The sequence below is a fragment of the Canis aureus genome, chromosome 37 (assembly GCF_053574225.1).
Source record: "Canis aureus isolate CA01 chromosome 37, VMU_Caureus_v.1.0, whole genome shotgun sequence".
Classification (NCBI taxonomy): Eukaryota; Metazoa; Chordata; class Mammalia; order Carnivora; family Canidae; genus Canis; species Canis aureus.
This window is the reverse complement of record NC_135647.1, coordinates 8434017-8460042: the sequence shown is the minus strand read 5'-3', so window position 1 is coordinate 8460042 and position 26026 is coordinate 8434017. Positions and strand designations below refer to the sequence as shown.

The window sequence follows — 26026 nt, the reverse complement described above, 5'->3', positions numbered from 1 at the left end:
ACTAAAGTTAAAAGAAAGGACACGAAGTATTCCAGTTTCCTTTAGGGGATATACAAATGCAGGTCAATACTTTCCAGCAGTCAAAAAGAGGTTAATAATGCCAGCTCTGGACTCATTCAAAAAGGTGCATGTGAAGCTGTAATGATTTAGATAGCATGGCAATAATTTCCAGACATTCCCCAACCTCACCATTTTCTCAAACCTTGAGAAAGCTTTCTGATTCTCCCCATATATGCCACTTTTGACAAAGGAGCAGAGCCTTTGAAAGAAAAACATTTTTGGCTCTGTTAATGCTAGTGTATTCTTCGAGCCCAGTATTCAGTGTTCCGGACAGGCAATTACATGCAAATTTGTTGGGAGCTAGGAGGTTCATTTACTACATTCAACTCCATAGAAGAAGATCAATAGGAGTGCAAAACCTAATCCTAGATGAAAGCACCATGATCAGGTAATGGTTATAGAGTTAAGGCCCTCAGAAGAATGTTAGGAATCAAAGGGCATGCTAGAGAAAAGCATTATGCATAGTGCTTTTTTGAACCATATGGGAAAGACAACAGACAAAGTGAACCAAAGAGTTGGAACACAAGAAGGTAGACATGCAGTTCAACACAAATTGTTAGGGTTTTTCAAAAGATATGAATGAGGATTTGACCAATTAAAAATGGCTGCCTCAAAAACCTTTTGTTGGCTATTTAAAGAATAGTGGTGTGCAAACTCATTTCTCAAACTTACACCATGCAAGCCAGGCTTGCATTTAACTCTTAAGGAAAAGAGGAAATCTTTACTGCTAGCTTTCCTGTCTTCTAATTTTTGTGGGATTTCTTCCTGATGTTTTCCCCTAGCCCAGGCCACATACCCTATTGATGTTTAGTAAAAGTCCTACTCACCTATTAGCCCTCGTTGCTGTACAGAGGAAACCGTTTTGTGGGAAAACATGGACATAAGTGACTCTGAGTTGAAAAAAGAATTCAGAAGAGTCAAACTCTGATGCTTTGAGCATACCTTAATTAGTACATTTATTTCTATTTTCCTTTTTATGAATCTCTAAGAGTGATATGTAATTAAAACATCCATATATGAATCAGTCTAAAAGTTCTTTCAACAAGTATAAAATTAAAAAATTAAGATTTTATTTATTCATGAGAGACACAGAGAGAGAGGCAGAGACATAGGCAGAGCGAGAAGCAGGCTCTCTGTGGGAAGTCTAATATGGGACTCGATCCCAGGACCCTGGGATCATGCCCTGAGCCAAAAGCAGATGCTCAACCACTGAGCCACCCGGTGCCCCTAAAATAAAAATTCTCTCTCTCTCTCTCTCTCTCTCTCTCTCTCTATATATATATATATATATATATATATATATATATATATATATACACACATACATAGATAGTCAGGGTTTAATCAATAGGTTTTTTCCTGTCTTGGTACATAATAGTACATCTTAAGATGAGTGGTGTTAGAGTTGATGAAATAAAGCACTACTGAAGAATATCATTACATGCTTTTTAAAACTCCTTAATCGATATCAAAAGAGATGGGAAACCTATTAAGAACAGTGGCCCATCAGCTGGAAAGTAGAATAATGCAGAAATTGTATAATTATCCATCATTTTAGCAGCAGAGGACTGTTCCTTTAGCCCTAAGATGAGTTAACCTATAATGAATTTATTCCAAACTATCCAAGGAGAGTAAGCAATTCTCTTGTAAGCAAACTACTTGCTGCTATGAGGTAAATTAAGTCTTTCCAACACCTTTTAATAAATTGCTTCTTACAGAGCACTAAATTGAACCCCGATGTTCTGGGATGTTAATTTGCCACACAGGACAATTTTTCTCCTGGAGGGCATTTTATTCCTTTTACCTCACATCACTCATGTAGAGGCTAGGAAGCCATTTAGATTACTATGACACTCTAAAGTTTCATTCATTTCAGTGAATTACATGATGACTTCAGTACTGTTTGGGAACGTGGTTGAATTTCTTTCAGGCAACAATTTCAGGGTTTGTGTTTGCTTTTTAAGGAAAAGAATTTTGGGTAGGTTTAGGGTTTGATGCTTTTTTTAACCCTAGTTTTCTATAGATTCTCTATTTTAATGTTTTGTTTCCTCTCCTCTTTTTGTTGCTAAGCAGATGGGACATGTTGCTATGTGACATTTTACACAACCACTTTTAAGCAGCTTCCACAGTAATGACCAGAGGTCATGAAAACATAATCATTCACATTGAAAACTGGAGCACTTGCCTTTTTGTTCCTGGAAAACTGTGGAAAATGTACAAAAAAAAACACACCTTTTTTAGAATATAATAATTAATAATTATATTTATTCAGTGAGTTTTTCCATATATTATCCCATTGGAGATTCACAAAAACCCAATGAAGTGTTAAGGGAAAGTATCAACACCAAAGCCATAATCATCATTGTATTTCAGGTCAGATAAATGAGACTCTGAAAGCAGGTCAGATGATAAACACATGGCAATGATAGGAAATGAGTTTGACTCATTTGATTTCCCAATCAGAAAATAACAAAATGCTCTCTGAAACATGAAGGCTGGAAGTTTGACACCTGTAATAAATGCTCATTTAAAAGCATATTTTGAGGGGTGCATTGGTGGCTCGGTTAGCTGAGTGTGGGACTCTTGATTTCAGCTCAGGTCATGATTTTACAGTCATGGGATCCAGCTCCACATGGGGCTCCATGCTGAGTGTGGAGTCTGCTTGAGACTCTCTCCCCTTCGCCCCTCCCCCTCCCCCACCACTCATTCCCACATGTTCTCTCTTTTAAATAAATAATAAGTAAGTAAATTTTTGTTTCCCCTACCTCTATATGCTAATTTTGTATCTTTCTTACTCTTTTTTCCCCTAGATTTTATTTATTTATTCATGAGAGAGAGAGAGAGAGAGAGAGAGAGGCAGAGGCAGAGGGAGAAGCAGGCTCCATGCAGGGATCTTGACATGGGACTCAATCCTGGGTCTCCAGGATCAGGCCCTGGGCTGAAGGCGGCGCTAAACTACTGAGCCACCCGGACTGCCCATCTTTCTTACTCTTTAATAATAATTAAAATAATAAGATTAATAGCTGTCAATTATCTAATACTAACTAGGCACCCAAATAAATGCTGTCCCCATACCCGTCTATGAAATCCCTACAATAACCTAATCATTATGAAGAATCAGAGGCTCAGAAAGCGAATATGCAGGCCAAGGTCAATCATTTAGTACAGAGTAGAGCAAAATGAAGACTCACATGCGTCTCTGACTTCCAAACCTGCACTCTAACCATCACACCCTACTGTCACAGCAGCCAGCTCCTTCCAATTCATTCTGCAGGTTGCTTTTTTTTTAACTGCTGTTTCAATTAATGTTTCTCATTCTCAAGAAACATAATTTTGAAAAGCAATAAAAGGTTTGTATTTGGTAGGCATGACAAATTAGCTGGGTGAGAGAGAACTGGAAGGCAACCACCCTACAATGCCAATCACATGGGTATATGTGTATAATTAATTGTTCTGTAATACACAAAATAGAGAAAAAACAGTGGCCATGTACATAGTGCACTGGAATGAGCACTACAACGAGAATCAGAAACTTGGGTTTTAGTCCATTTTCTAAAATACCTTCTTAAATATTGAATAGATGGAAAGAGACATTTATAAATATTTGTAGCATAAAGAGCCACAGTAAAATTAAGACCTATCTATCCAGTTACAGAAATAGAGCATTACCATTACCAGTGTAGCCTCCCTTTCTACTCCCTGCACAGGTAACCACACTCTGCTCCTGAATTCTTATTTATCATTCCCTTTCTTTCTTCGTATTTTATCACACAATTTGCATACCTAAACAATGTATTGCTGGGTTGTGCAGATTTGGGCACATGACTTTTTCTGTATGCATCTGCAATCTATGTGACTGGCTCTTTTTCACTATACATTTCTGAGATACAGTCATGTTGCTTATAGTTGTAGCCTTTCTGTGTAAATGTATATGGACACATTTGTCAAGTGTATGATTATATCACAATGTATTTATCCATGTTAATTTTAATGGGCATCTGCATTCCTTCCAATTTTTTGCTAATATAAAAATCACCACCCTAAAGATTTTTTTTATCTTTCCTCTTTTTTTTCCCCCCTCAGGTGCAAGAATTTCTCAAGAATATATGTCTACAAGTAGACATGATGGCTTATAATATAGGCAGATGGACAAGGACAAGATAATGTTCAATGATGTTTCAGTGTTCCTACAAATGTACCCTCTTCATGCAGTGTGCAAATGTTACACTTGCCCCACAGACTTACCAATAATTGTTTTGTTAGCCTCCTAATGTTACCTATTTGCTGAGTGTGAAATGGTATCCCATTGTGGTTTCAATTTGTATTTCCCTGAAAACTAATGAGATTGAACATCTTTTCATTTGTTTATGACCAAGTTTCTTCTGTGAAGTACCTGTTCAAGACTTGTGTCCATTATTATACCAGGCTGTTTGCTTTTTCCATTTCTAATTTGTATAATATTCCTTTATATTCAAAAATGAATCTATTTTTAGCTCTATGTGCTAAATACCTTTTCCCAGTCAGAGGCTTATATTTTCATATTCTGTAGCAGGTCTTTTTTATAAACTTAAGTTCCAAATTTTACTGAAGCCATTTTTTTATGGTTTGTGCTCTTGCTTCTTTTTAAGGCAATCTGTTCCTGCACTAAGATTGTCAAGATCAGCTTCGACATTATCTTCTACACATTTCACAGTTTTGTCTTACACACTTAGGTCTTTAACCAGCTTGAAATAGATATCTTTATATGGTGTAAAATAGAGGTCTAATTTCATTATATTATTATATCAATATGGTTCTACTGCCATTTGTGGAAAATCTGTTTTTCTTGCTGTCCTGCAATGGCTAACCAGGTCATAAATCAAATTTTCATACACATTAGGCCTCTGTTCAATTCCACTGTTTTCTTTATTGGGCAATTTGCCAGCATCATATTGTCTTAATTATTCTGTTCATGTTAATTCTTAGTATCTGGCAAGAAGGTTTCTTCATCTAAGTTTTGTGTTATTAACCAGTAGGTAGCCAGGTTCAACTTAGCTTTTGATTTTTCCATATAAACTTTAGAATCAGCTTGCAAGACAACACAAAGAAAATTATGTTATGATTTTTATTGAAATTGTTTTTAACCTCTACAGAAATTTTGGTATTTAATAATATAGTCTAAAAATTTTATATAGTCTTCTATTTATTTAGGGCTTTTTCAATGTGCTTCCATAAAGTTTTAACATTTTCTCTGTAAAATGTTTATAGATATTTTCACTAAATGGGAAATATTTTTGAGACTATTATAAATTGTATTCTATTTTTAAATATTTTCTAATACTTTAAAATTATAAATAGATAAATATTGATTTTGTACATTGATTTTATATCTATCTAGCCACCATGTAAATCATCTTGCTAATTCAAATAAATTATCTATATATTGTTTTCCATATAGATTATTATATGCAGATAATAACTATATTTACACATCTTATTTAATTTTTCTTATGTGTCAGCTACAACTTTTAGTACTATATAAAAAAAGAAATAATATAGTATGCAAATCTGTCATATTATTAATCTTAAAGGAGTTAATTCTAATATTTTTCCATTAACTGGATTATTGCACTATAATGATGTATTTTTCTTTTTTTATAATGATGTATATATATTTTTTAGGATTTTATTTATTTACTCATGACAGACACAGAGAGAGAGAGAGAGAGAGAGAGAGGCAGAGACACAGGCAGAGGGAGAAGCAGGCTCCATGCAGGGAGCCCAACATGGGGACTCCATCCCAGGTCACCAGGATCACACCCCCGGCTGCAGGCGGCACTAAACTGCTGCGCCACCGGGGCTACCCTAATGATAAACTATCTACCTTTAGTTCACTATAAGTTATATAATAGATAAATTCTATATTTCATCAAAAGCTTTTTCTACATACATTGAGATGATAATATATACTTCTCTTAATTACTAATATGATAAAGTTAATTTATGTAAAACCAGCCTTGCATTCCTTATAGTTAGAGGAATGCCAGCTTTGTTATATATTATCTTCTTTATGCATTGTGTGATTTATTTTATTAATATTTTGTTTAGGAGAGAGTCATCTCTATCAGCAAGGTGAGATTTTCTTTTTTATTCCCTGGATTAGTTTGTGTGAAATTAGAATAATTTATTACTTGAATATGACATAAAACCTCGTTGACTAAATCATCTGCATTAACATTTTGTTTTTCATTTTGTTTTGTTTTGTTTGTATGTGCGTATGTGTGGAGAGGAGAGGTTTTTAATTGATGAATCAATTTCCTTCGTGGTTATAGAATTATTATGATTATCTATTCTTACTCTGTTAATTGTGGTAAATTATATTTTGGGAAATTTTTCTGAATCTAATAAGACTTCAACACTAACAGAATGTTGTTCATTGTTCTTTGAATGTATGCAGACTCTGCAGTACTGGTCTCTTTTATTTCTAAATTATTATTTTTGTGTTCTCTTTTTTCTTAATCAATTTGGCTAGTGGATTCTTTTCAAAGAACAAACTTCTGGCATTATGGATTGTGTTAAGCATTTGCTTTCCATTTTATTGTAATTTCCATTTGATCTACATTTTTAGGTGATTTTTTTTTCTTGTGGTATTATAAGTTAAATCATTAGCTCATTAATGTTCTTTTTTTGTAATGTCATCATTTAAACTTTCCTCTATCAATTTTGCTATAGGCCATAAGTTATGATAATAAGGTCTTTGGTTTCTTTCTGTTCTAAATATTTTCTACTTTTATTATAATTTTTTATTTGGCCCATGCTTTACATATAAATATGTTTCTTCCTCTTCAAATGTTTATTGGTTGTATTTTGTTCTTAATGTCTAACTCAACTATTTTGTGTTCAAAAAAATCACCTGAATGAACTCAATTCTTTGGAATTTGTTCACTTTTTAATTCTTTTCTTTACTTCTGAAATTTCTAACTTTACTAATTTATTGATTTGCTTGATTAGACCATTACAAAGAGGTTTTATTTTTTTTAAGATTTTTATTTATTTATTCATGAGATATATATATATATAGAGAGAGAGAGAGAGAGAGAGAGAGAGAGAGAGAGTGAGGGAGAGAGAGACACGGGCAGAGACACAGGCAGAGGGAGAAGCAGGCTCCATGCAGGGAGCCCAACGTGGGTCTCGATCCCAGGTCTCCAGGATTACGCCCTGGGCTGAAGACGGCACTGAACTGCTGAGTCACCCGGGCTAGTTAACTATTTCACTTAATGTCCATTTTATCTGATAGTAATATAACTATCTCATCCTTTTTTTTTTTTTTTAACTCTTACTGATCTGGCCACTTTTTTATAGATGTTCAGTCTTTTTCTACTTTTAGAATTTTCTTTTCGTCTTTGGTGTCATGAATTTGCACTGTAAAGTGTCTGGAGCTACAACTCTTTTAAGCATCCTGTGGCATTTGCTTTGGTCTCTGACTCTGAAAACTGTTGACCTTAAACTTCTGGAAAATTCTCAGCCATTATTTTTTTAATGATTGCCTCCCTTTTGTTTTCTCTCTTCTTTCCTTAAAAGCCCCAATTCTTTTTAATCTCTTTTTATTTTATATCTGTTTTTCCTTTTCCTAGATTATAAATACTCTTCAAATACATCATGTCAACATATCCTAATGTGTAGAGATGTAATCTTCTGTATCATTTTAAATATTTAATTTTAAATATTGCATATTTTTTCATTTCAAAAATTATAGTTGAATTTTTAAAAACTTACTTGACTATTGTTAAGACTCTTGCTCATATTCAATCTCCTTTTTATCTCTTTAAGGCTATTGATAGTATATATTTCCTAATAATTCTAATATTTGAAGTCTTTGGGATTCGGTCGTTGTTTCTGCTCTCATTCATAGTGCCATTTTCCTTGTATGTTGTGCTATGTTTGTAAGCTTATTTTCCTTAGATATTCAGCATATGGGAATTCTTTAAGACCTGGACTCAATGTGAGATTTTCCCCAGGGAATTTGCCTTTGCTTCTCTCAAATGTCTGGTCACACTGTTAACTAAGGTTCACTTTATGTTAAATTATTGATTTGAGTTTATTGAAACTCAACATATAATTCAGATATTAACTCTTGGGGTGGACTTCCTCCCTTTCCCTCAGCTAACACTAAGGTTTGATATAGGAAATTTTTATTGCTATCAATGCTACTCTCTTCCACATATACAATCCAGAATAGGGGCAAAGTTTAATTCTAGTTACCTAAACAGTGAGGATGTAGCTTTCTGGATTCCAACTCTTATTCAATGGATCTCCTGTTAAATTTTCTCTCTCCTCTCTCCTGTGGGAATGGAAAAGTCAAAGGCCAAGGTCATCTGGATTCAGCAAGTATTTTCATTGTGAAATCAGCTTTAGTTCTAGTTTACTTGTCTGGATTCCTGCTTCCACTTAGTTTTTAGCCTCTAAGTAGTTTATTAGATTTAGCAAATAAAAATACAGGATGCCCAACTAAATTTGAATTTTAGACAAACAGGGGCAGCCCCGGTAGCACAGCGGTTTAGCGCCGCCTGTAGTCTGGGGCGTGATCTGGAGACCCTGGATCGAGTCCCACGTCAGGCTCTCTGCATGGAGCCTGCTTCTCCCTCTGCCTGTGTCTCTGCCTCTCTCTCTCTCTGCATCTCTATGAATAAATAAATAAAATCTTAAAAAAAAAAAAAAAAAAAAAAAAAGAATTTTAGACAAACAGTAAATAATTTTAGCATAAGTCTATCCTATCGATATTTGGCTTATACTCCTACTGAAAAGTTATTTATGGTTTATCTGAAATTCAAAGATAACTAGATTTCCTGTATTTTTATCTTGCAACACTCTACCAATGGAATTCTCATTTTCTTGCCAGTTCACTGATGCATCTACAGAGCCTTTTTAAAAAACTAAGCAGTGTTTTTCATTGTTTTCTTCAGGAAGATCAGTTAAGTTACCAAGTTTGCCATGTTGCTGGAAGTAAAACTAGTTCCTGTCCTTCTCCTTTACCTTAACCACCCACAATTTTTCTTCTTCATATCTTGGAATTTGTAAAGGATCTGAGAGATCATCTCTTATAATCCCCTTATTTGAAGATAAAGAAAACTGAGACTCAGATAAATAAAACAATAAGGCCAGCATTATACCCAATTTCAAAGTAAAAACCCTGTCTCCTCACCCCTTCAGCCTTCTTGCCACTCCACCATGTTGACTCTAAGGACCAAGTGAACTAATGCCATGAGGTACTCACTGGGGGAATATAAAGTATTGAAGGTACATCAAGTAGTAGAAGAAAAGTAGATAAAGTATTAAAAAATGATCACAATTACAGAGTCTAATAAATAATTGGGCGGCTTAAAATGTAAGATTGATTGTGGAACAATATTTCCGGAAGGAATCTCATAGCAATATAATAGCATACTTACACTTTCTTTTCTTCCAGCAATCTTAAACATAACAATGAGAAATTTTCTATGAATATTTAAAACAAATAAATTAATATTAAAATAAAATATCTGGCCAGAAATATATTTCATCAAACAAGAATTTCTGACCTAGAATATAATATATTCTCCATAACAAATAAGACAAAAAAACAGAACTTAATTAACAAAAGCACTCTCTTCTTTTTTCCTTCCTCTTTTCTTACAAAGAAATGCTTTCAGAATGCTTAAGACGCTCACCATGCTACTTTCTTTGCTACAATCAGTGCATGATTGCCACTCAAATTGCTATACTGGTCCTTTTTCCTCTAGCTCTGCATAAAAAGAAGATGCAGATGAATGGATTTTCTGTGGGTTAATTTATTAGGAGTGCAAAGCAATTATCAGCAAGGTAAATCATGGAACATGAAGTACACTGTTACACGCTGGTTGCTGTATAATGTAGGTCCCTTGGCCACAAATGCAATTAAAGTGTTATATTTTATTCCTTTTAATTTTATCTCCCACTCTATCCTTTGCTTAACGTCGACAAGTCTGACTGTACATCAATATGTGATCAATAAGTAGCAATGTATAATAACTACCACAAACAATTTTGTATTTTTGATGCTATGAAATACATTTTCATGATACAATAGCATAAATCTTCAAAATGAGGGCTGGGAAATTTAAGTGTAGGACTCCGTTCCCAGGGCATCAGGCTGTCAGTTTCTCGTGTGGCTGTGATCGGGTGAAATTATATTACTGTCATGTGACCAGAGACTGATGTGAAGTGAATTAAGCAGTGCTTGCAAATGCCTGTCACATTAATAGTATCTAAATCTTCTGTTTTTAATTTTAAAGGGCAGGTCCTAAGAAAGTCATGTTTACTAGGCTTTCAAGACTCATAAAAGAAACCCTTGACAACAAAAGCAAGCCTTCTCCCTACGTAGACCAGTACAAATCTGGATAATATGGAAGTGATAGAGAGGCAGGGTTTTAACAAAGAGAGCGAGACTAAAATCCCTGCTCCTGCCACTTGCTAGCTAAATTTGGTCAAGTTTCCTAACCCCTGTTTGCCTTGGTTCTCTCTTTGACAATGCAGGGATAATGATAAACTGCCTGGTGCAATTATTAATAATGTATGAAAGATATGTAGCTTGTAGTAAGGGCTCTATGAAAGGAAGCTATCCCAATGATGTTGGCGATTCCTTGTTTACGAAGAACTGCAAAGTAATCACAATATTAAATTTTACACATTGGCAGCAACACATCAGGAAATACCTGGCAATAAGCCATAGCATTTAAGAAAGCTATGACACTGTACAGAAATGGTGGGTGATCCAAACGGGCAGATTTAGAAAGAAATGGTGGTTGAGAAGAGTGGGTGGTCTGTATTCTGAAACACCAGACACAGATCAGAGGATTGGTGGTGATAAGCATGAGAATTTAGGGGACCTGGGGGTAAGTGTCGCTTGGATGGTATAGAGACATGAGGTACCAGAAGGGCTATTCAGCATAGCTGAAGAAGAATCTTCAACCATCACTAGCTTGAAACATTCAGATTTGTCCTAATGGGCAATTTGAAGCCTCTTGAAGGTTTTGGAAGAACAAAGTGGGTAGTAATTTGAAAATTCTTCTGACACATGTGCTTGTGGAATTTTTTTAGCCTAACTAGCCTGTTTGTTGTAAGGAAAGGCTTGAAAAATGAAATGACCAACCAGAGGGCTGTTGTCATAGGATAGGTAAGAAGTGAAGAAGGCGATAGGCACAGCAGGTGACTGTCCGTGATGTGAGCTCAGAGGTGAAGGAAAGATCAACATCTGCTAAGATTGCTACTTCCCTGAATGGCTGGAGCCTGGACATCCAAACCAACCATTTTCCTTTAGCAAAAGGCTCTCCCCTAGTGATAATGTGAATGGTCTGCACAGAGGGACCTAAAACTAAACATGTCACATTTTAGCACCTCAGTGTGAATTGATTTGTTTGTCTTTCCTAGAGCAGGTGTCCAGGAGGGATTGTCAGGGAGGTGGTAACAGCTCTAAGCCCCACGGGGGTGGGCAACCATGACCAAAGCAGAGAAGGATTTGAGAGGAGAGCCTTGGGCTGAGAGCATTGCTCTACTGCAGGGTTTGGCCTGGGGCTGCCCTTGAGGATGGTAATGAGGATGGAGCCAATAATGTTCTAAATAATTAAATGTGGTAGTGGGAGATTATATCAGTTACCTTGGGAATTAAAAACTAATGTTATAAAGTATGCTAAAAAAACAATGGCATTAAAACGTTCCCCAAAGTCACCCCTTTTGCTTTTTTTTTGAGAATCCAGTCCTTGTGTGTGTCACACACACACACACCCAACCCTAGCCCCCTGGAATCCTGTTCTTTTGTGTGAACAAGTTTGGGTTTCAATCCTGTTTTGCACTGCACTTCTGTGGCACAAATGTCTTTTTAGCTTCATCTCCCTTCCTTCACTTGAGATAACCCATCATTATTGTCTCAGCTTATCTATGAAACATGTGTTTTGTGTTTAACTTACATGTACAAATTGAAATGAGTTGTCAACATCACTGTGGACAGATACATTCTAAACTAAATGCGGGCAGTGATATCGGCTCAGTGTTGGAAGCAGCCTCCTTACATCTGCAACCGTCCCAGCTAATGCACAATTGTGTTTTTTGAATAATCTAATGCTTTTGTTATTTAAAAATGGGATGCATTCACACTTTGATAGTCCAGCTCCAGTGCAAGCTCTTGGAGGCCTTATTCACCTGTGCATCGTTCCCTGTGTGCACCCTTCGCCCAGGAGAAGACCGGGATTTTCTGGGCTTAACCATCAACTCCTCACATGGGTGGGATGGCTTGCTCTTTTTTGGAAATGATCATTTTACATTGTGTGACACTTCAAGTAATTATGTTCACAGACAATTAATGGGGAAGGGTGATGAGGGGCGTTTCAAAACCACTTTTGAGAGTATAGTGAAACGTGATTACATCGGATGCCATAACTCTGAAGTTGGTATAAATCTGAACGTGATTCACGTGTGTAGCTGGTGAGTCCCTACCCACCAACTTGTGGTACAAAGCAAGGTCTCATATTCAAAATAAAATTGTTTGGAATACTCGTGCCCTCCCCATCATACTCAAAGCTGAATTCTCTTCTGCCCTTCAGATGCAAGTCTGTAAGGAATCTTGGGGGACCTCGAGGAATTCAGTCACCATTCCTGATTCTGTCCTCTCCACTGCTTATCTTTTGTCTGCTGTCACCATTTCTAGCATGTCCTACTCGTGTGACTGCATGGACCATGACATCAGTAGGTCCTGGTAACACCACTTCTGGTCCTGTCAATGGCTGCAACTACCTCCTCTATTTCTTCTCCCATCACTTCTTACTTCAGGCTTGATGCAGCTTCACATGCCTGCCATGGATGGCATTCAGACATCCACCACTTCATCTAAAGCTGTACCCTCTGCCTAGTGTGTCCCTTATCCTTGGTGGCTCCCTTGTTCACAGGAGCAAACATTTAAATCTCAGCTAAACTACTTTCTCTACCATCACTTATCCCTGAGCCACATCCCCTCCTTTCTACAGTCCTCACAGTGCACCTCCAATATCATATGTATCACACCAGATTATAATTTTTTTCCTCCTGTTTTTCTCCTTGCCATATAGATCATGAGAACCATGGTGGCAGTGGATGAAGAGCAGCTCTGTAGAAATAAAATATGTGCTCAGCTAGGCAGACTCATTTAGATATTTTACCAGTTCACCAATAACCAAACCTTTTGTTCATTAGTAAGACAGGTAGGTAAGTAGGTAGGTAGGTTGATAGAACAATAGATAGATAAGAAAGAAAAAAGTGGGAGCACTTGGGTGGCTCAGTGGTTGAGTGTCTGCCTTTGGCTCAGGTTGTGGTCCCTGGGTCCTGGGATTGAGTTCCACATCAGGCTTCCTGTGGGGAGCCTGCTTCTCCCTCTGCCTATGTCTCTGCCTCTCTCTGTGTCTTTCATGACTAAATAAATAAAAGCTTTTTTAAAAAAAGAAAAAAATTTCTTAAGAGAGAAAAAAATTAGTTCTTAATTAGAATAAGCTTTATACCATAATTTAGAATTTGACCTTGATTCAGTCCAAACCACATTCTGAGAAAATCTGCTTAAAGTGAATACTATGTGGCTACTAAATTAGTATATTTGAGAATAGCAGAGAGAATAAGACTCTATGTGTTTAAGGTCAGTTGTATGAAGGATAGGAGAGCTGGATAAAATTAACTTACCTATTTAAATGTTCCAGAAAATTTGAAAAACTGAACTGTCAAAAAAAAAAAAAAAAAAAGCAAAGAACCCACACATTGCTACTCAGCATAATTTTGCTTAGAAAATAACATTATTTCTGCTTGATTTGATTTTGTGTGGTTAAGTTTGGAGGAAATGTTATTTATTATATACACAGCTAAGCTTATGTAATTACCCTCAAATGTTCTAGCGTAGTACATACAGCCAAGAACACAATTGCTTGTTGCATCAATTTGGAAAAGAGAGGGAAAAATTAGCCATGTAATAGTTAATTCAATTTATAAAATTAAATGTGTATTGAAAATATGCCTGGTAAATATTATGCCATCTGCACATGCTCAAACAGCAAGCCTGGTTAATATTTTATAGTTTATCTGATAAAGTTAACAAAAGAATTTAGAGTGGAGACATACACTGAATATTTCATCGCCTTCTTAATTGCAGAATACAGACAAGACATTTTTTTCCCTTTGGGAAAAATAAATGTTAAAAGTTATTACAGATGGAATCAGTTTGGCAATTAAGTTGAAATCCAACTGAACCAAGCAGAAATTGACGGCTACAAACATCACAATACCAAAGTATTTTCAGCCAACTCCATCAATTTACATGATGAAGCAGAAATGTTGATAGCAATGCTGTATAACTCAGCTAGCAGAGGTTATATTAACACAGAAGAAAAACTGGCTTTGTGCCTTTTTTCCCAATAGTTAATTCACAGCCATCAAGAGCTGTCATTCTTATGCACAGCAGACAATATGATATACCTAAGCCTTTTCATTCTGACTTCTGATTTAAAGGTCTTCAGCTTGTGCTGTGGACCTTAACCTTGAAGCCAAGTGCAAATTAGCTTTAAATCAATGAAGCTGATTAAAGCTCCATTGTGGTAGAGCCCTTAATAGAAGAAGGGAGGGGAAGGAACCACTTGAAAACAGCAAAAGATTGGCCTCTCTTAACTTGGAACATATGTAATGCTTTTCAGCTCTTCTCTACCCTGACAGAACCATGAATGGTTTTAAGGCTATTTACCTGCTAAGAGAATGGAACCAAATTTTCCAATTCAGTGGAAAAGGCCAAGGGAGAATCAAAGGTATTTTTTTTTTTTTTTGCAAGCACTAGAATATAAAAGGTTATTTTAAAAAGAAGTAAAGAGGGGAACATCAAAACATCTCCCCAGTAGAGGCCAAGAGAATCAAGTTTATATCATGTAAAAAAGAAATTCCCATATTTAAAAATACTTTGGGTTTCTATTTATTTTTGTTTTGTTTTGTATTTTATAATATACCATTTCTCAAAAACAAGAGGTTGCGACCAATTTCTGACCATTGAAAGAAAAATCTTTTCCTCCGTCACAAGTGAATATATCTGCCAACAACACGTCTCAGAAGTTCTTTGCTTTGTGAGTGGCCAGAATGAACTGCAGCCAATAGGCAGGACCATTTGTTTCTCTGCACCCCCTCCACCAGCACCACCCACCTATCACCACAGAAACTGTCTGACAGATTTGCCAGTTCTTCCCAATATCCTTGTGGCTGTCAGACTCAGGACAATTTTTTTTTTAACCAAAGAATGATTTTTATAGCATTTTCAGAAACACTGAAAGTGATAGACTAGAAAGAATATTTTAAATAGAGAAAGACTTATTTCTACGTAATTAAATTCTTTAATGCAGCCATTCAGTTATTCTTCATGGGAACACCATCCCACTGTCACAGTGACCTTCTCCACCAACATGTAGATGAATTCTTATCCTTATAGTTCAGGCATGATGAGTTTGAAATTATGGGAAGGAAATTTCTACCGGGAACCTCAGGGAAAATAAAGCAAATGTAGAAAGGAAGATCACATCAACTTCCTACATTAGTTAATATTTATAAAATACTTTCAACAGTGCTTGGCATACAGTATGTGCTCAGTGAAGATGAGGAACTGGCTATTATTCTACTGGGTTTGGATGAACACACTTGTCCACAGCCTTCAATCTTTCCTCTTACCTCCCTCTTAAATCATGCACCCCAAAAGCTCTACCTTGAAATCCTCAAGATTTCCTCTCCTACTCCAATTTCTGTAGAATCTTAATGGAGAAAGAACAAGGGAGCTGACCTAGAAAATAAATCTGTCACTCTTGGGTATCAAAAGTGGCTAAAAACATGCTAATAGTCAACCAAAGGTGGATAAATAGAATTAAAAAAAAATTAAGACACAAAACATGTATACTAAAAACATAGCAGAGCACATTCTTCCCTACTTTTGAAAGTTAAAAAGCTGGGGCACCTAGGTGGCTCAGCCGGTTAAGCATCTGCCTTTGGCTCAGGCCCTAATCCCAGGGTCCTGGGATGGAGCCCTGCATCAGGCTCCCTGCTGAGCAGAGCCTGCTTCTCTCTCTTCTTCTGCCTACCACTCCTGCTAATGCTCTCTCTCTCCTGCGCTCGCTCTCTCTCTCTCTCTCTCAAATAAATAATCTTAAGAAAGAAAAAATGTTAAAGAGTTGTTCCCTATATGCATCACTAGGTCTCTAGTTTATCTTGTATAAACTTCCAAGGAAAGGCTGACTAAGGGACAGGAGAGATTTGAACTGACCAGTGGTAGTAGAAAAGGAGCAGAGAATGGAGGTGGGAGAGGCAGTAGAATGCTAGGAAGGAGAGAGAAAGAGAAGACAGATCGCTGAGGGAAAAAAGGATGAGATGGCAGAGAATGAGCTGAGATCTAGTATAATGTTCCCCAAGGTGGGAGTGAGCGGCAAGCGATGGAGGACTCCAAGTCAGGAGGAAAGGCAAGGAGAGAAGGTTGGGACATCATCATGACTAGACAGCCAGAATCCAGAGAGTGATAACCAGGACTTCTAAAACCACAACTGCCCTCTGTCATCAACAGGATGTTGTGAAAGCAATCAGCTGACATCTCTGGAAAAAGGTACCATTGAAATGTAAACTGTTATTATTGATGGTGATGGTGGTGGTGAGAAAGAGCACAATGCTTGCTTTCATTTAGGATCTCCTTAGCTAGAACTGTCTGCCTGGATGGGGCCTAGACTGTTTTCAAATCTCATTAAAGCTTACCTGTAATTAATGGTCATTTAAAATAACCCCTGTAAAGTATTTTAGAGGTTGCTGATAAAACGAAAAGCAGAATTAAATGATTAGGAGTAACTCTCATCTGGCCACGGGATTTTGATCACCTTATTCTGTTTGCTAACAACACCATTCAATGGAAGACACTGCATCTATGACTTAAACTAACCTTTTTTTTTTTTTTTAATGTAGCCTCCCCTAGATTAACCTTATAAACAGATAAAGACAGTGGTATAATCCAGTGCCAAAGTGGTATAATCCAGGTAACTTTCCTTCCCTCAAAATATCTCCTTTGCCTCGATATCAAAAATGCCCTAAAATCTGTCCTTAAAGGTCTATTCCTCTGGATTTCTGAGCAACCAGATCTCCTTCCTTCAAATGCAAACGCTTCTGAATTTTATCAAGAAATTCAGCTATCTTTGCACCCCAAAAATAGCTGTGGTTTTGTTGGCTCAGGTTTTCTTCTTCTTTGAGGAGGGATCCCTGGCTACATGGAATGATCAGTCATCTGAAAAATTGGGGTGGCACCAAACAAAGTAAAAGAGATTTTAAAAATTAAAACATAAATAAAAGGAAGCAGCATGCCCCTAAAACAAAGTCATTCATTTCAAGAGTTTGCTTAGTTTCACCGTGGGTTGTTCTAAAGATCCAGCACGAGAATAGGCAAAACTGCAGATTCAAAGAGGACTCAAAATAAAACCTCTTCTGTAGCTCTAAGAAAAAACAGCATCCAGTGAGTGCTGGTAGTCAGGCTCAGCTTTGTCCTGCTACAATTCAAAGCAGAGGGATGAGTGATTTGTCTCCTCCCATTATTTCTGGCTCTCAGCTTTGCAGCAAAGGGAGGAGGGAAACAGTTCTGGAACTGCCAGCAGGGAGACCAGGACCTACGGCAGAGGGACCAGGACACATACCCTGCATCTAGTCATTGCACCCTCATTGCCAAAATGCTCCTCAGCAGGATTGGGGTCCTCATACCTCACAGAGGGCACAGACAGGATGAGCATCTTTCAAAGGACTTACTGTACTTCCTTCCCAACAAAGGTGCCAAGAGGCTTTCAGAATTTTTTTTTTTAGCCCTCTATGCATCATAGAAAGCAGAGAGAAACTTGTTTGAGACTTGAACTCCTGGAGGGGAAATAGGCTAGCCTTCCACAGACTTGGATAGAGTTCAACACTTGGTTAGTAGAAAATTAGTTATTAATCAGGTGCACAGGCTGAGATGGCTCACCAGTCAACCTCAGCTTGTCGCCTCAGACAGATCCTCCAAAGTTCATTTTTTAGGTGTAGAGGCGTGCTGCCACAGACAAATATGACAAATAGGATGTGTACTCTGCTCACTTTTCATTAGCATCTTGAGAGTCCCTATATGTCACCACCAAGGGGCTGCTGAGTGTGTGTATGTGTGTATGCATGCATACGTGTGTGTGTGCATGCTTGGTATGTAACTAAATGTAAATATGTTTCCCAACAAGTTGATTTCCTGCATTACAAGGAATGTACCCATCTCATGAGCACTGTGAGGTTGTGTGTGTTCCTGTAGAAGAGGCTCTATCACCCACACCAGTGGACACACACTGTCAGGAGAAATCCTACTGAATCATAGCACAAGATCCATCATTTCAAGCATCCTTAAACTCTTTATGTTAGCAGGGTTAGATCATGCCCTTCGGAGTCTATTTCTCATCTCCCTAGATCGTCTACATCCCCAACACTCACCACTGTCCCTGGCCCACAGATATCTCTACATCTCCCAGGGTCTGTTGTTAACTCAATCCAAGGCTTATGTTCTCATAGGTTTCAGAAATGGTTCAACGGATGTTGAAAGGAAAGTGAATCCTCCCAGATCTTGCCGCCCTCCTCAGGGCAATTCTGATGTCTCAGAATTTACTATGAGTGGTCCACATTTTGTTCTCCATGTTTTTGCTGAGGTCACAGTGTCAGTAAGCACTGAGCTTCTGACTTTGAAACATCTTGATGAATCCAGGATGAACTATAGCCCGATGCTGATGGCAGATCACCTGTCTTCCCTCCACAGTCAGACATGTTTACAGATGACAAAGGCCAACATCTAAGCAGGCAGCTTTTTTACAACAACAGCAGGACCATGGGAAGTTGGTCACTGTGTCCTCTTCGACCAGATGGCAAAAATGTGGATTGCTCTTGGCAGCCACTGTCAGGTTTCATAGCATTTTACTCAGACTCCCCAATTACATGAAGAATGTACCTAACTCCTACCTATTCTCCAAATAAGAATCTCGACAAATCCCTTGTGAGATGGTTTTTTCCCTGCTACCAATGTGCCACCAATCTGCTCACAAGACTGTTTTCACTCAGTATGGGTTCTTGTCTATATGATTCTTTGGGAACAAGGACCCATTTTTCAATGTAGGATGACTGACTCAATCTCTTTCCAAGTAGCTTATGAAAAGAAAAGAAACCAAGAGGATATTGTTTTTGTAAGTTGGCCTTAGGGAAACAAAACAAAACAAAAACTATTTTCTAAGATAAAGTTTCTCCTGGAACAAACTCAGTATGTAGCTATTGGGATAGTGTGCTCTGTGGCATGCCCTTAAAATAAAAATACAGATGAAACATTGGAACAGGAAACCTTCCTTCTCAGATGCTACTTAAGAACCTTGAACCCCAGAATTAAAATTTAAACATTTTAATGCCTTTTTACCCACTTCTGCCCCATTCCAGTCTTCAAAAACAGATGTTGCCCTAAGACAGAAAAATATACCATCTCACAACAAAATGTTTCATAATTTACTACGAGGGATATATTATTGTTCATTAGTTGATTAGATTTGGTAAAAGACTTCTTGTATGTATTTGGCTTTTGTGTTGACGTTCATTACCACTGAGTAGGAACTTTCCAATACCCTTTAAGTATCTTCCAAATATTTAATATAAGTTCAAATCAACTACAAATGTAAAGGTTGTTTATATGATCAAACAGCATACATGATGGAAAATAAAATTATTTACATCTTAGCCTACATAAAATACAGAGGAACTTCAGAAAACATAAAGAGCAGTGTAATCACTTGCCCCTGATTTAGGAGACTATTATTTGCTCTCCCCACAGTCCATCTCCAACCCCCACATCCCTGACTCAAAATACCATTTAAAATAAAGCAAACCTCCTGGAAATGTGACACAGTGTGGAAAATTGTTTTGGATAACTTTTTTTTCTAAGAGATTCTTCAAAGTGCGGGTCAGATTTGATCACCACTCCATTTCATTGTCTTAAAAATTATAAGTAATTTAAGAATTTCACGACCTACTCGGTTGCAATTTGATAGTTTTAATGAGAAAAATCATCGTGTTCGTGTACAAGTCAACCCATAGGAAACATTCATTATGGAAAAAAAAAAACTAAGACAAGAAAAATCTATTTTTAGGAAACGTATGACCACTAAATTTTAAAATTAAGAAAAATAAAATATCCCTTCCGCTACCTGGAATTAGTGAATCATCTCTATACAAAGTATCTCAAAAGTTTCCTTTATTTTCTAGAGTGGACATTCTTAGGACTTAATTAAATACAAGTCAGTCAAGGAATTGTGTGCCGACAGTAAGAGAAATATGAAGAAATTAACCTTTTTGTTAGTAGAAAGTCCCACCTCCATGGAGGGAAAATAAAAGTGCTGGGGGGAGAGGAAGAGGGAAGAAAGCCCCAGTGAGTTTAATAAGTGCCATTATTGCTGAGAAATCTAAAAGGGTGATAATATGAATCACAAGAGAAGTGCAATAGGGCAGCTATTTGAAATTTGTTTTTCACACATTTTGTGCAAAAACGACTCTTGTAAGAAAGGTCAATCTACCCACACGTTAATCTCCAATCAAGCAGCACTTTGAGAATCCAAATGTGATTGCAAATCTCTCACATGCCAAGATAAAGAGATTTTTCATTTCAACCTATTACTACCAGCATTTTACATTCATTATGGTCAGAGGTTGAAGTGCACACTGGGTATTTGGCTGGTGCTGAATTCCAGCACTCCCCTCATTATATGAGAATAGAATTAACATATGAACACATACACACACACACACACACACACACACACTCACACACACACACACAACTACGCGATAGGAGCGTAGACTTACCCTCACCCAAGTAATGAGATTCAGACTGAGGCTTCCTCTCCAACCTTATTTCACCCCCCCTGAAATTAGGGCAGGGGCTCTTCTCAGCGTGCCCTAGCCTGCTGCATGTGCCGTAATAACAAGGCGCAGCAGGATGAGTGAAGAGCAACATGCAATTAGCAGAGGCTGTCCTTGTTTTTGTTAATTCAAGTCAGACCCTGAAACTTTCTTTATATCAACACCTGTGATCGGGCCTTAATTTCCTTTTTAAAAATAGTTCAAGAACTTTATTTTAAAATATCAAATACAGGGGTGCCCAGGTGGCTCAATCAGTTGAGCATCTGCCTTCGTCTCAGGTCATGGTCCCAGAGTCTTGGGATGGAGCCCTGCATCAGGCTCCCTGCTCCTCGGGAAGCCTGCTTCTCCCTCTGCCCCCACCACCGCTCATGTGCATGTGCTCTCTCTCTTGCTCTCTCTGTGGAATAAATAAAATCTTTTAAAAAATAAAATGCCAAGTACAATACACAGACAAAAGTGCAGGAAACAAATGTACACCTAACATAACCCACACTCATGGCAAGACAGAACAGACTCCTAGGCTTGTCCCTTCTTGAGTATAAATACCTCTCTCTCTGAAGCTCTAACCAGTATTCCTGAAATGCATTATATTTACTTCCTTGACTTTCTTTGAGGTTATATTATATAATTTTATATGCCTAAAATACAAATTACTCCTGTTTTTAATGATGGAATTCAATTCATATAGGATATATGCCATCATGTCTGCCTTCTTTTGTTCAGTATCATACCTTTAAGATTGATCTACCTTCTTTTGTGTATTTGTAGTTCCTTTTCTATTTTTGCATACTATTCCAATGTATGGATATGTCATTAAAGACTTACTTGTTTATGAATGGGTATATAGACTCATATATATTCAATGTAACTTTGAAAAGTCCCATATATCAGACATATTCCAGTACCCATTTGCAGGAATTTATGGGGGATGTATGCATGTGAGTGAAATTACTGAATCACAGGGTATATGTATGTTTAGCTATTAGACAGAGGCAAAAATTTTCCAAAGTTTCCATTCCACCAGCAAAGCATAGAGTTCTTGTCGCTTTACCTTCCCGACAACACTTAATTGTATTTTGTTTTTTTGTTTTCTTGCTTGTCTGAAGGGTAGTCCTTTCCTTTTTAAGTAGAATTTTGAGGAAGAAGCCTTCACTGGACTTTCTGAGACTCTTACAATTCTCAATCATTGACCCACTCCAAAGGTCATCAAAACATCCTGGATCTTGTCAGCATCCACTATGGGAAAGCCCCTTAATTTAGAACTTCTTCAGATGATATACTGTATTGGTTCTAAAAGAGCTATTGCATTTTATAAAATCTGGAGAAAAGTATGGATCAAAGATCCAGTAGATCTGTAACTAAATGAGAGTGGAACAGTTCTGGACTATCTGTAAATCAAATAAATAAAGACCAGATTCCGTAGGGAAAAAAAAATCAGATCTTATTAATGCATCTGAGAAAGTTCATCACAAAAAAATAAATAAATAAATCTGGGAAAAGCAGTGTGGGAACATGGGAATTAAATAAAGAAAAAGCCTGCTCTTTCTTAATTTCTGTCTCCTCCTACACGCACACACACAACACACACACACACACACACACACACACACACACATTATTTCACTCACCACCTCCAGCACTAATTAGTGAGTGACTTCTTTCCCTTGAAATGCTGACAAGTTCCAGCTGAATACATTAAAAAGGGAAGATTGAAAATTATTTGCATATGAGTTAGTATTTTTCCAAGAACGTATTTCTCTCATGACTGAGTTCCATATATACAGAGCTGTACCTAAATTGATCGTTTTCTTCACATGGCTCCTACTGAAGATCCCAAATATGTTTCCTAAATAGCTTTTTTTTTTTATTTTCCACTTAGAAAACTGACAAGAACAATAGATGTTCATGTGAAGTTGTAGAAACTTGATACAGTCAATGAGTACCTCTTAATCCTCGATGAAGAATTTGCTTTCCAAGTTTCCAAAATCAGAACTATGATTTTTCCTACCTAGATGTATTTAGACACCAGAATTCATCAAAGAGTCAATGTAGTATTTGGAAGATTACTTATTATTGTATATTTCATCATTCCGGCAAGATCCTACAATGTGTAGACCAGATCAATAGTTCACTGGGAGATACAATACTGATAACTGATTGCCCTTCTGACATGAACTCATTTCCAAACACAAGCAAAGGATTTGAGGTGGTATTATCAGAAGGGATAGTGGTTCACTCACCACATTTATCACATTTTTCTAAGGGAGTTTTGAAAATTCAGATATCATAAAAATTCTGATTTAAAGGTACGGAGGTATCATATTTATTTTTTTATATTTTTTTAAAGATTTTATTCATTTACTCATGAGAGAGAGAGAGAGAGAGAGAGAGAGAAGCAGAGACACAGGCAGAGGGAGAAGCAGGCTCCATGCAGGGAGCCCGATGTGGGACTCAATCCTGGGTCTCCAAAGTCAGGCCCTGGGCTGAAGGCGGTGCCAAACCGCTGAGCCACCCGGGCTGCCCTCATATTTATTTTTTTTAATTACCCTGGTTCCTTTGAAACCTATCCAATGTTAAAAAACCAATGAAATAAGGTGGGAGAAGAAGCCTAGGAAAATCAAATGCCAAAGGACCAATCCCTTAACTTTGAGACTTTTTAACATTCGAGTTGGTAGATAAAATTTATGGTGACATAGGCTCATTATACTCCTCCCACTATCTTCCATCCCCTCTCAGCCACCATAATAAAGAAATATGACCATGAGTTTGTCAGTCTGAACTCTATTTCTATTCACAAGGCCTATATATCAGTTGAGTTCATTTCCCCCTTTTTCCACAATGTGCAAAGACTGCATTTCCAAGGGATCATTGCATTTTACCATGTTCTGGGTTATGATAACTTTCTTCTGCATACCCCCAATATATGCAGACATTTGTGCTTTTTTCAAATGTGAAAGAACTAAGGAGCCAAATAGGTCAAATGTTAGTTTCTTTTAAAGTCACAACAATGTTGATGTACCACTTTCTTTGAAGAAAATATGACTGTGTGTGCTCTTAAAAATGGGACAGTTTGCAAAAGAAACAAAGAATAACTGAGATTAAAAACCTGTGTATGGGCAGCCCTGGTGGCCCAGTGGTTTAGCGCTGCCTGCAGCCCAGGGTGTGATCCTGGAAACCCAGGATCAAGTCCCACGTCAGACTCCCTGCATGGAGCCTGCTTCTCCCTCTGTCTGTGTCTCTGCGCCCCACCCCTCTGTGTCTCATGAATAAATAAATGAAATATTTAAAAAATAAATAAAAAATAAAATAAAAACCTGTGTATTTTTCAGTCTTGCAGATTTTCAAAATTTTACTAGGATAATATGTATAGTTACCAAGGGAAGTAAACCCAATATCAAAGTTATACTTTATTCGAAACAACCAAAACTCCATGACTCCTCAGACATATATACTGGCTAAGCTGCAACCAAGACCAAAAGCAATGCATCTGGCCACTCCTATCAACCCCAGCCAACCCTCTCTAAGAGAAACTGATGTTTCCAATGTCAAAATTATAGTAACAAGAAAAAATAAGCTGCTAAATTCAAGCTATAAGATAATTCATTATTATTTTGCATTTTATCTTTTAAAATAATAAATAATAGTATTTTGTCTTCTGGACCAAATCTCATAGTTTTTTTTTAAACTAATACAAGCTAAAAATATCATCAATCTAAAAGACTACAAAGAACAAAGCCCTAAATGATTCCCATATAGCCAAACTAGAATTTTATGATGGGTTCTATAAAGATAATAATTAATCTTCTGAGTTCTAAATGGCAGACACTAGTCAGAATAAGAAAAGACAAGGACCGCAATGATAACAGAGCATTAAGAGGCAATATGCTTTTCTTGAATAATAACAAAATGTTGTTTTCTTCTCGCTAAAAACAACAAAACTATTAGCTAAAGCATTATCTGAATGGCCTATTAAAGCCAAGGAATAAAAACTATTAGATTATCTTCAATGGTTAAAAATCACCACCCATTATAAACATATCCAGTCATCTGAAATTGCTTAAAATGAAAATCAGAAATACACCCCATTTTACTAGGATGAAGGCAGAGTTCTTCTTCTTCACTATGAAAGTACTTTCTCTTTCACAAGCACAATAAAGAAATAAACTCATTCATAATACTTAGAGGCCAGTGCAATGATAGCCAGTCTTCATAGTAAACAATGTCAATTTTAAAGAAACAAGAGTTCAAGTTTACCAGGTAAAGTCATTCTTCTCATCCCCTTTCTGTTCTATACACTAAATATACCAAAGTAAAGACACTTTAAGTGAAATATGGTCAAGAAACACTCAAGATAAAAATTTGATTCTCAGAATTATAATATGGACTTTGTTTCCCCGGCCAGATAATAGTGCAGGGGGGCATTGCTCTCCTTTTGGTCAGCAAATGGGATAAAGTTTAGTATAGCTTCTCCCCCAGCTACATGTGAGATTCTAAAGAGCCCTCTCTATAACACTTGAAAACAAAGTATTCCCTTATAGCCCTAAATGGAAGCAACAGCAATATGTTGAGAAAATAGAATGCTGAAGTTATTTTTTTAAAACGTTTTTGTTATCATAAATGTGACTATATAAACCAGTAGCTAAGAGCTAGTGAATTTCTCTGAACCATATAAGATAAATTAAAGTCTTAATATTGGCTTTTCACTTTGTGACTATTTCTTTTTTAAAAAAAAAAGTGTATCATAAAACTAAATAGCATGAAAAAAATCATTTCAGATGCAGAAGTATAATATATACTTCATATTATTTTATTTTTATTTTTAAGATTTTTTATCTTTTTTATCTTTAGGTAATCTCTACACCCAACATGGGGCTCAAACTTAGAATTCCAAGATCAAGAGTTGTATGTTCCATTGATTGAGCTAACCAGGCACCCCGGAAGTATAATATATATTTTAAATATTTAAATACGTAATTGAACTTACAAAAAAAAATAATAACCCATAGGT

At 36.9% G+C, this 26026-nt stretch overlaps 1 long non-coding RNA gene across 30 annotated transcripts in view; it reads right to left on the bottom strand.

Moving 5' to 3' along the window:
• LOC144306781 (uncharacterized) overlaps positions 1 to 26026 on the bottom strand; it is a 350851-nt gene that overhangs the window by 181896 nt on the left and 142929 nt on the right. For 5 of the 30 annotated variants that reach the window (XR_013373846.1, XR_013373859.1, XR_013373880.1 and 2 more), the window contains 2 exons: positions 8302 to 8380; positions 888 to 950 (listed from right to left, as the gene is read on the bottom strand). The exons of 21 other annotated variants lie outside the window; for them this stretch is intronic. This is a non-coding gene — a long non-coding RNA (uncharacterized LOC144306781). The remainder of the gene's footprint in view (positions 1 to 887; positions 951 to 8301; positions 8381 to 26026) is intronic. 4 more of the 30 variants (XR_013373852.1, XR_013373850.1, XR_013373849.1 and 1 more) reach the window with 1 other exon arrangement.